Source organism: Myotis brandtii, unplaced genomic scaffold (assembly GCF_000412655.1).
Source record: "Myotis brandtii unplaced genomic scaffold, ASM41265v1 scaffold125, whole genome shotgun sequence".
NCBI lineage: Eukaryota > Metazoa > Chordata > Mammalia > Chiroptera > Vespertilionidae > Myotis > Myotis brandtii.
The window spans coordinates 2784556-2791934 of NW_005354385.1; the positions used below are offsets into that span (position 1 = coordinate 2784556).

The 7379-nt window shown below is 38.1% G+C and overlaps 1 protein-coding gene across 3 annotated transcripts in view; it reads left to right on the top strand.

The window, feature by feature from the left end:
• ACVR2A (activin A receptor, type IIA) overlaps nt 1-7379 on the top strand; it is a 99375-nt gene that overhangs the window by 9649 nt on the left and 82347 nt on the right. Inside the window, exon 1 of one of the 3 annotated variants that reach the window (XM_005859279.2) lies at nt 1242-1266. The exons of the other annotated variants lie outside the window; for them this stretch is intronic. The gene's annotated coding sequence lies outside the window, so the exon portion shown is untranslated. Of the gene's footprint in view, nt 1-1241; nt 1267-7379 lie in introns of those variants that run through there. 3 annotated transcript variants of the gene reach the window in all.

Sequence of the window (7379 nt, forward strand, 5' to 3'; positions counted from 1 at the left end):
CCTGGTTGCCCTTGCAGCCTGCTGCTGGGTCGTTTGGTCGCCCCTCACTAACCCCCCTGCCGGCCTGGTCAACCCACACAGCCTGCTGCTCGGTCGTTTGGTCGCCCCTCACTAAACCCCCCTGCTGGCCTAGTTGCCCCATGCAGCCTGTTGGGTCGTCCGTTCGGTTGTGATGGTCAATTAGGCTTTTATATATATAGATTATATTTCTTTGTATTCTAACTGCAAACCTACTTTTGCCCACCCCTGTAAATATTAGTATCTAGCCTATCTTTTAAAATGTAGTGTGTAAAACATTTAAACTGTAAACCTACTTTTGCCCACCCCTGTAAATGTGAGTTTTTAACTTATTTTTGTTTTATTTTTAAAAATGTAGCGTGTAGTGTGTAAAACATTAAAAAATGTAGAGTCACTTCTTGGGGGATATTTTAAATTTGTTGGTAAATTAAATATCAGTTAATGTGAGATAATAGTCTACATGGTTCAGCCAGAGAAAATGTCGATACCAAGTGACAAATAGGTGCCAGGAAGTATCTAGAACATTCAGATATCATGGTTCTTTTACAAGTTCTTTAAGGTCTTATTGCTCTAGCATGCATTAAAAGGAAACACTGGAGTAAATCTTCATCTCTGTTTATTTGTTATAATTTAAAATATTTTTCTTAGACAATTTTATTTAAGTCTTCATTCAGTGTTTTAAAATTTTTCATGTAAAACTCAAGTCTGGAAAGATTCTCAAGTCTGTTTTGGGTAACAGCTATAAACTTTGAAAACATGATCTTTCAGTTTTGAGATCAATATTTTGAATGTGGTGTGATATTTTGGACTAAAATTTTGGAGTCTCATTCAAATTCCTTCTTAACTACTTTTCTTTGACCTTGGCAACCACTGAAACTCTAAATTAAAGAGGATGAAGTAATTTAGTTAGTAAGTATTGAACTACATGCTAGACACTGTACTAAGTGCTTGGGATGCAACAGGAATAAGACAGACTGATTATATCCTAATGGAGCTTACAGTCATAAAGTAAGTAATCCAGTGAGTAAATAATTACAAATTGTCATATGTGTAGTAACAGAAACAAACAGGGTCCTGAGAGAGTGACTGTTTGTCTTGCATCACATGTCACAGTCTCTAATTACTACTTAGTTTATTTATCTACCTATTTATTATCTGCCCTTTTCACTACTGGTGTGTAGGCTCTGAGAGAGGGTGAGCCATCTCTCACCTTCATCACAATACCCCTAAGGGATGGCACAGTTTCTGGCGAGTAGAAGCTCAATAAATATTTGGCTGCCTGAAGAAATGAATGCAGGGATGGGATTGGAGAGAGTCAGGGACAAGATCATGCAGTAGTTTTGATCTGGTGTGGGAAGGTGTTGGAATGAAATCCAGAGGGCAGGGGAAGCAACAAGTTTTAAGGAGAAGCTAGATCTGGGTTATGTGTTAGGATCACTTTAGCAGCAATCTGGAAATACAGTGAAAGTATGTAGAGGTGAAGAGGTGAGACCAGTTAGGAGACTATTACATCAACCTAAGCTAGAGAGACTCTCCAAGATCCCTTCTAGCTTTGAACATTTTCTGTATTTTAAAACTTGCCTACACTTACCAGTCTTCCCTCTTAGTCACTCCACTTTTTCCTACTTATTATTACTTAAAAAGAAATGGATGAGTTCATTGTGCACATGAGAACTGTGAATACAATGCCTTAAAAACACATACCTCAAAAAGGAGAGAATAAAACAGACTAGAGGTTATTGAATTTTTGTGGCAAATTTCTATCTTCAGATTTTGGGCATCTGCTAATTTATATTCTTATTTACTAAGCATTCCGATTTCTATCGGGAACTTTGTCTTTACTTATTTTCAAATGTCTGTTTTTTTATGAGATCACCTCTTAATTGTAAACTTGTAAGATAGTATATTGTTGGTATGGTTGAAGATTCAGAAGTAGAAACTGGGTATTTTGTATCTTAATTCTCAGGAATTTGATATCTTTATAGGTCATTAAGGTCTTACAATTAAGGCTGAAAGGATAGTTAATACTATGGGCTGTTAATTTTACTCAGGACTGTGGCCTCTAACTCTAAGTAGTCAGCTTGAATATTTTTGTCTGTGAAGGATTCCAAGCCTCCACTGTTGGTGGGAGGGGGAGTTGGTGCTTGGTGCAGGGAAATCTTAGTTTTATATTGGCAGAAGGTCAGTAGCATCATCTTTGACTAGGAAAAACTACATGATTACACAGAGATAAAACCAGAAGAAACAGTAAGCTTTTCTGAATTTAAAAATATAATGGTGGCTGCCTCTCTTCATTTGGTTTCTTTCATTTTGGAAGCAGGTAAAGCTAATTATCCTTGGTAAGCTATCCTCTATAAAGAAATGGAGTTTCACCCTGTAAGTATTATAAGCCATTTTATTTAATACCTTAGATAAAGTAGTTCTAGAAAAAGAATTGGTTGCTAGGCTTTGTGTTACCTGGAAGTGAGGTTCTATGCTGCAGGATTAGTGAACAGAATTTGCTTATTTTTATTTAAGCTAAGACTTGACATTACTTGTATAAGTAACCTTTAAAATAATATGGGTAGAAATGAAAAGCCAAAGTTAAAAGAGACTGATAAATTATAAATAAGGGCAGTTGTGAGATACTGACTTATACAAGATGGATAAGGTAATAGTAAAACAATTTATTAGTAGGCATTCAGAAGTAGAATAAACCACCTTTCTAAATGACCAGGGAAAAATGATTGAATAGCTACTGACCATCCTTTTATTCTATATAAATATTATATAACAAACCTTACCTGGTAATCTTTTTTAATTCTCTTCCTTAGTTCTGTAGAGATACATAAACCGGGTTTGGGTATTGAATTAGGAAATTAATTGCTAATTATGTTGTTTGTTAAAATGTAAATAGCGATTGCCTGTTAGCTGAGAAGACTAGAAATAATAGAAACAGTTAAATTAGGAGCTTTAACTGGTGAGAGGGCCTAACAAACTGTCAGGTACTATTTTCTCTATTGGAATGATTTTTATGAAGAATACTCAAATTGATCCTTACTTCTGAAGGATGGAGTCAAGTTAAAAGATTAGGGTCATAGAAGAAGTGTGTTTTTTCCTTTTGAATTAGTGAAGGGTAGTTTTGATCTTATCTTTCACTAGGGAGCCTGAGAATAGCTCCTACTAAGAATTGTAGTTCGTGTTAGTTTAGCAACATATATTTAGCAGCCTCAATTAAGTAATGTTTCTTAATTAATAACTAGTCTTATTTCTGTGAAATGGAAGCTAAATCAGCCGAAGAGTAGGTGAGCTAGTCTGTTATACATTATAGAATTTTCTACCATTGGAATATGTGGTTGGCCACTAGGGGCTAGTTAATAGAAATAAAAGCTAATCTTATTGGTTCAAATGTAGCTATTGGTTAGAAAGAATAGTTTCCTAAAAAACAAACTAACAAACAGCAGTAAGAATGTTCTTCATCTCAAATTCAGCGAAAGTAATTAATTATGCAAGTCTTGGACTGGTATAGAAGAAAGAGCAAACATTCTGTAGGGAGAAAACTTGGGTATTGGGCATTTTTTTTTTTTTTTTTACCATGGTATGATGATACACCGTGTGAACTTTGGGAAGCTCCATAAATTTAGTTTCTTCATCTGTAAAATGGAGAGTTTGTAATACTAATACCTACCTCTCAAGATTATGGTGAGGATCAAAGACTGTGTACACAAACACAATCATACTTGCATATACATATATACATGAAATTTTAAAATATTATTGCAAATATTTGTAATAATGCAATGATTTATTAAAGGAGTAGAGAGCAATTTATTCCATAAACAACTGAATGTAAAATACAAGACAATGTCTATTCCTTCCAGTGACCTTAAAGGCACTGCTTGATAAGGCCCTTCTCCAACCTCATCTTTTGCCATATTGGCCCTTTGATGGTTTCTACAACAAACCAAGTGCCTTTTATTTCTCTGAGATTTTTCTTTCACTTGCCTTTCATTAATACTTATGAGGGGGACCATATCTGACTTATTCACTCTAGTTTCTCCAGTGTCTGACACATACATAAAAGGTGCTTAACAGATATTTGTCATGGACAATATGTAAATAAAACTTTGTTCTAATAAAGTGTGACTGTATTCTAATAAAACTTTATTGATACTGGAATTTGATTTTCATGTGTGACAAAATATTATTTTGATTTTTTTCAGCTATTAAAATGTAAAAGCCCTTGTTCAGGGGTTGTACAAAAACAGGCTGCAGATTGTATTTGACATGCGGAAAATAGTTTACCAACCCCTGACGTAGGACATTGTATAAGTAGCACCCCTTACCCAACTTAGAAATATATTATGTTCCAAAACCTTTGAAACCTAGGAAGCATTTTCTTATAAGGATCATTGTTATATGTGTTGGTTAAGTTCCCAGACCAATCTACAAACCTGTTTTACCTCTGTTCTGTATTATAGCAGTACAACTAACTTTACCTTCAGGAATAACATTATGTCTTAGGAAAAATGGATTTCTCCCAGCATTATTAGAATTTCCTTATTCCCTGATGTCTCTTTCACCTGCTGCAGTTAGCATCCTGGAAGTACCCCGCTCCCTGGAGCTCTAGTAGGTTTGGTATGGTGACCAGACTAAAAAGAAATTCATGTATGTGATTAGGGAGGAGTCACGAGAAGAGAAGGATTATAGAGGAGAGGAGAAAGAAAGAAAATAGAGAATATCAGAATGCATTATACATAGCAAAGGTTAGTATCATTTTGTGAAATATCAGTTAGTGTATGATTATATCTATATACATGCTGAGTCTCAGTGAAAAATGCATTTCTTACTGTGGTATGTAGCAAGAGTTTGACAGCCTGTTTTCTAAGGATTTGAGATACTGATCCTGAGAGATACTGATCCTGAGATCCTTTGTCAGAGCCAAGTGAAAAATATAAAGGAAGCCTGTTGACTGACTGCCTGCTACAGTGTGTTTCTGGTACCGAGCTACCTTAGTTACCAGTTTTACAGATGAGAAAACAGGGTCATGCAGCCAATAAGCTTCACAACTGAGATTCAGACAGACGCTTACCTTATTTTAGAATATGGGCTTTGTCCATTACACCATGGTGTTTTCTCTGTAGGGAAAGAAGCCATGTATGACTTCCATTGTGTTTCAGAGTACAAAAGAGCCCCCACTTGGTGGCAGCTCACTAGATTGCTTGAGACAAAGGCAATTGGCTTAACTTTTAGGACAGGACCACTGGAAGAAAATGGTTAGGAACTACATATGGAGAATGATATGATTCTCCATATGTAGTATAAGAAAGGAGGGGACTCTCATATCATTTCACCTTTATGTTTTTCTTCTTCTGCCTCTGTACTACTCTCCCTGCTCATTCATACCTCACCACCAGTAAGAACTCTTAATTCATACTAGAAACGGCAAGGGCTTGAGGATGAGGTTTAGTGAGGAAGAAAGAGTAATATAATCTTGTCTTTAGCTGAAACGAGAATGAGAAGGGAAACTCAAGTAGCAGGGCCACCTGGTCACCCAGATGGGTTGGCTGTTCCCAGGTGGCAATTTATCAGTGGGTGTACGTAAAACAGCCTGCTATTAATTGAGTTACAAGCAGAAGTCTTGACTTTGGAGACTTGTAACTTTGATATGCTAATTGAAAATAGTTCTTTTAGTTATTAAGGGAACGTCTCTCTTATTTTTAATTATTTTTGTTAATCCTCACCCGAGGATATTTTTCCATTGATTTTTAGGGAGAGTGGAAGAGAGAGGGAAAGACATAGAGAAACATTGATGTGAGAGAAACACATCGATTGGTTGTCTCCTGCATGAGCCCTGGCCAGGGCCTAGGGCCTGGGAGAAGCCAGAAGCCTGCAGTTAGGGTATGTGCCCTTGGCCGAATCGAACCTGGGACCCTTTGGTCCATAGGCCGACGTTCTGTCCACTGAGCCTAATGGGCTAGCAGTGGTCGGCAAACTCATTAGTCAACAGAGCCAAATATCAACAGTACAACGATTGAAATTTCTTTTGAGAGCCAAATTTTTTAAACTTAAACTATATAGGTAGGTACATTGTTATTGACTTAATTAGGGTACTCCTAAGGCTTAGGAAGAGCCAAACTCAAGGGGCCAAAGAGCCGCATGTGGCTCGTGAGCCGCAGTTTGCCGACCACGGGTTACGGCAAGGGAACGTCTCTCTGTCTTAAGCAACACTTGGTTAGTCTAGATTCAGTTACCTATTTTAAGTACTTCAAAATTATAATACATGTTGAAGACATCTCTGTTTCTCTTATGTATTGAGTTAACAAGTGTAAAAACTCATTTATGCCGAGTGTGATCTCTAACTTGATTTAGAATTGTCTTGGGAAGTAAAAGATTGATAGGAAAGTTATTGTTCTTAACTAGAAAAGTAACAAAACCATAGCAGACAGATACCTGATTAATTGAATGGAAAATGACAGACCCTTATAAAATGTGTTCCTCTTTCTCAGGCTGAGTTGGGGATTCTTTATTTTGCTGGGGAATTAATTCAAATATAATTAGTTTCAACTAGTAATATCTGAAGACTTGGGCTTAATATTGCTTACCCTGTGGTACTGCTTATTATATTCAGTATTATAATTGCTTGTTAATATGTTCACCTACCAGCTGACATGGTGCTCTTTCAGTCTCATTCAGTATAGTACTATGTTAATGTACGTTGTAGGTTAATAGCATTGGAGCCAGAGTGCCTGATCTTGTAGCACCATAATTTTCTATCTGTGACTGAGGGTAAGTTATTTAACCTCTCGGTGCCACAGTTTTTTCACCTGGAAAATGGAGATAATAGTGGTACTTACTCTATGCAGTTGTTATTTAGTATAGGTAAGTTAATATATATCCTATCTAATAATAGACAAACATGGTAATTGACCATACCTTCCCTACGCCTCCCATTGGCTAATCAGCGCAATATGCAAATTATCTGCCAACAAATATGGCGGCTAATTTGCATACTGCAGGCAGGGCGGGACAGCGCAGCCGCCAGCGCAAGAGCCTCCACCCAGGCCCCAGTGTGCGACCCCAGAAGCTGGTGATCGGGGGGAGATGGGGGTCCCTTGTCCAGGCCTGACACCTCTGGCGGAGTCGTCAGGCCTGGGCAAGGGGCCCATCCGGCGATCAGAGGGTGATGGGGGTCGACGCCTCTGGCTGAGGCGTCAGGCCTGGGCGAGGGCGGAGCCAGTGATCGGGGGGAGATGGGGGTCCACTGCCCAGGCCTGAAGCCTGGGCCAGAGGCGTCAGGCCTGGGCCGGGGGTCCAAGCCGGCGATTGGTGTGAACTACAGAGGAAACACCTTTTCTGACCGCTCATTGGCTAAGCTCCCT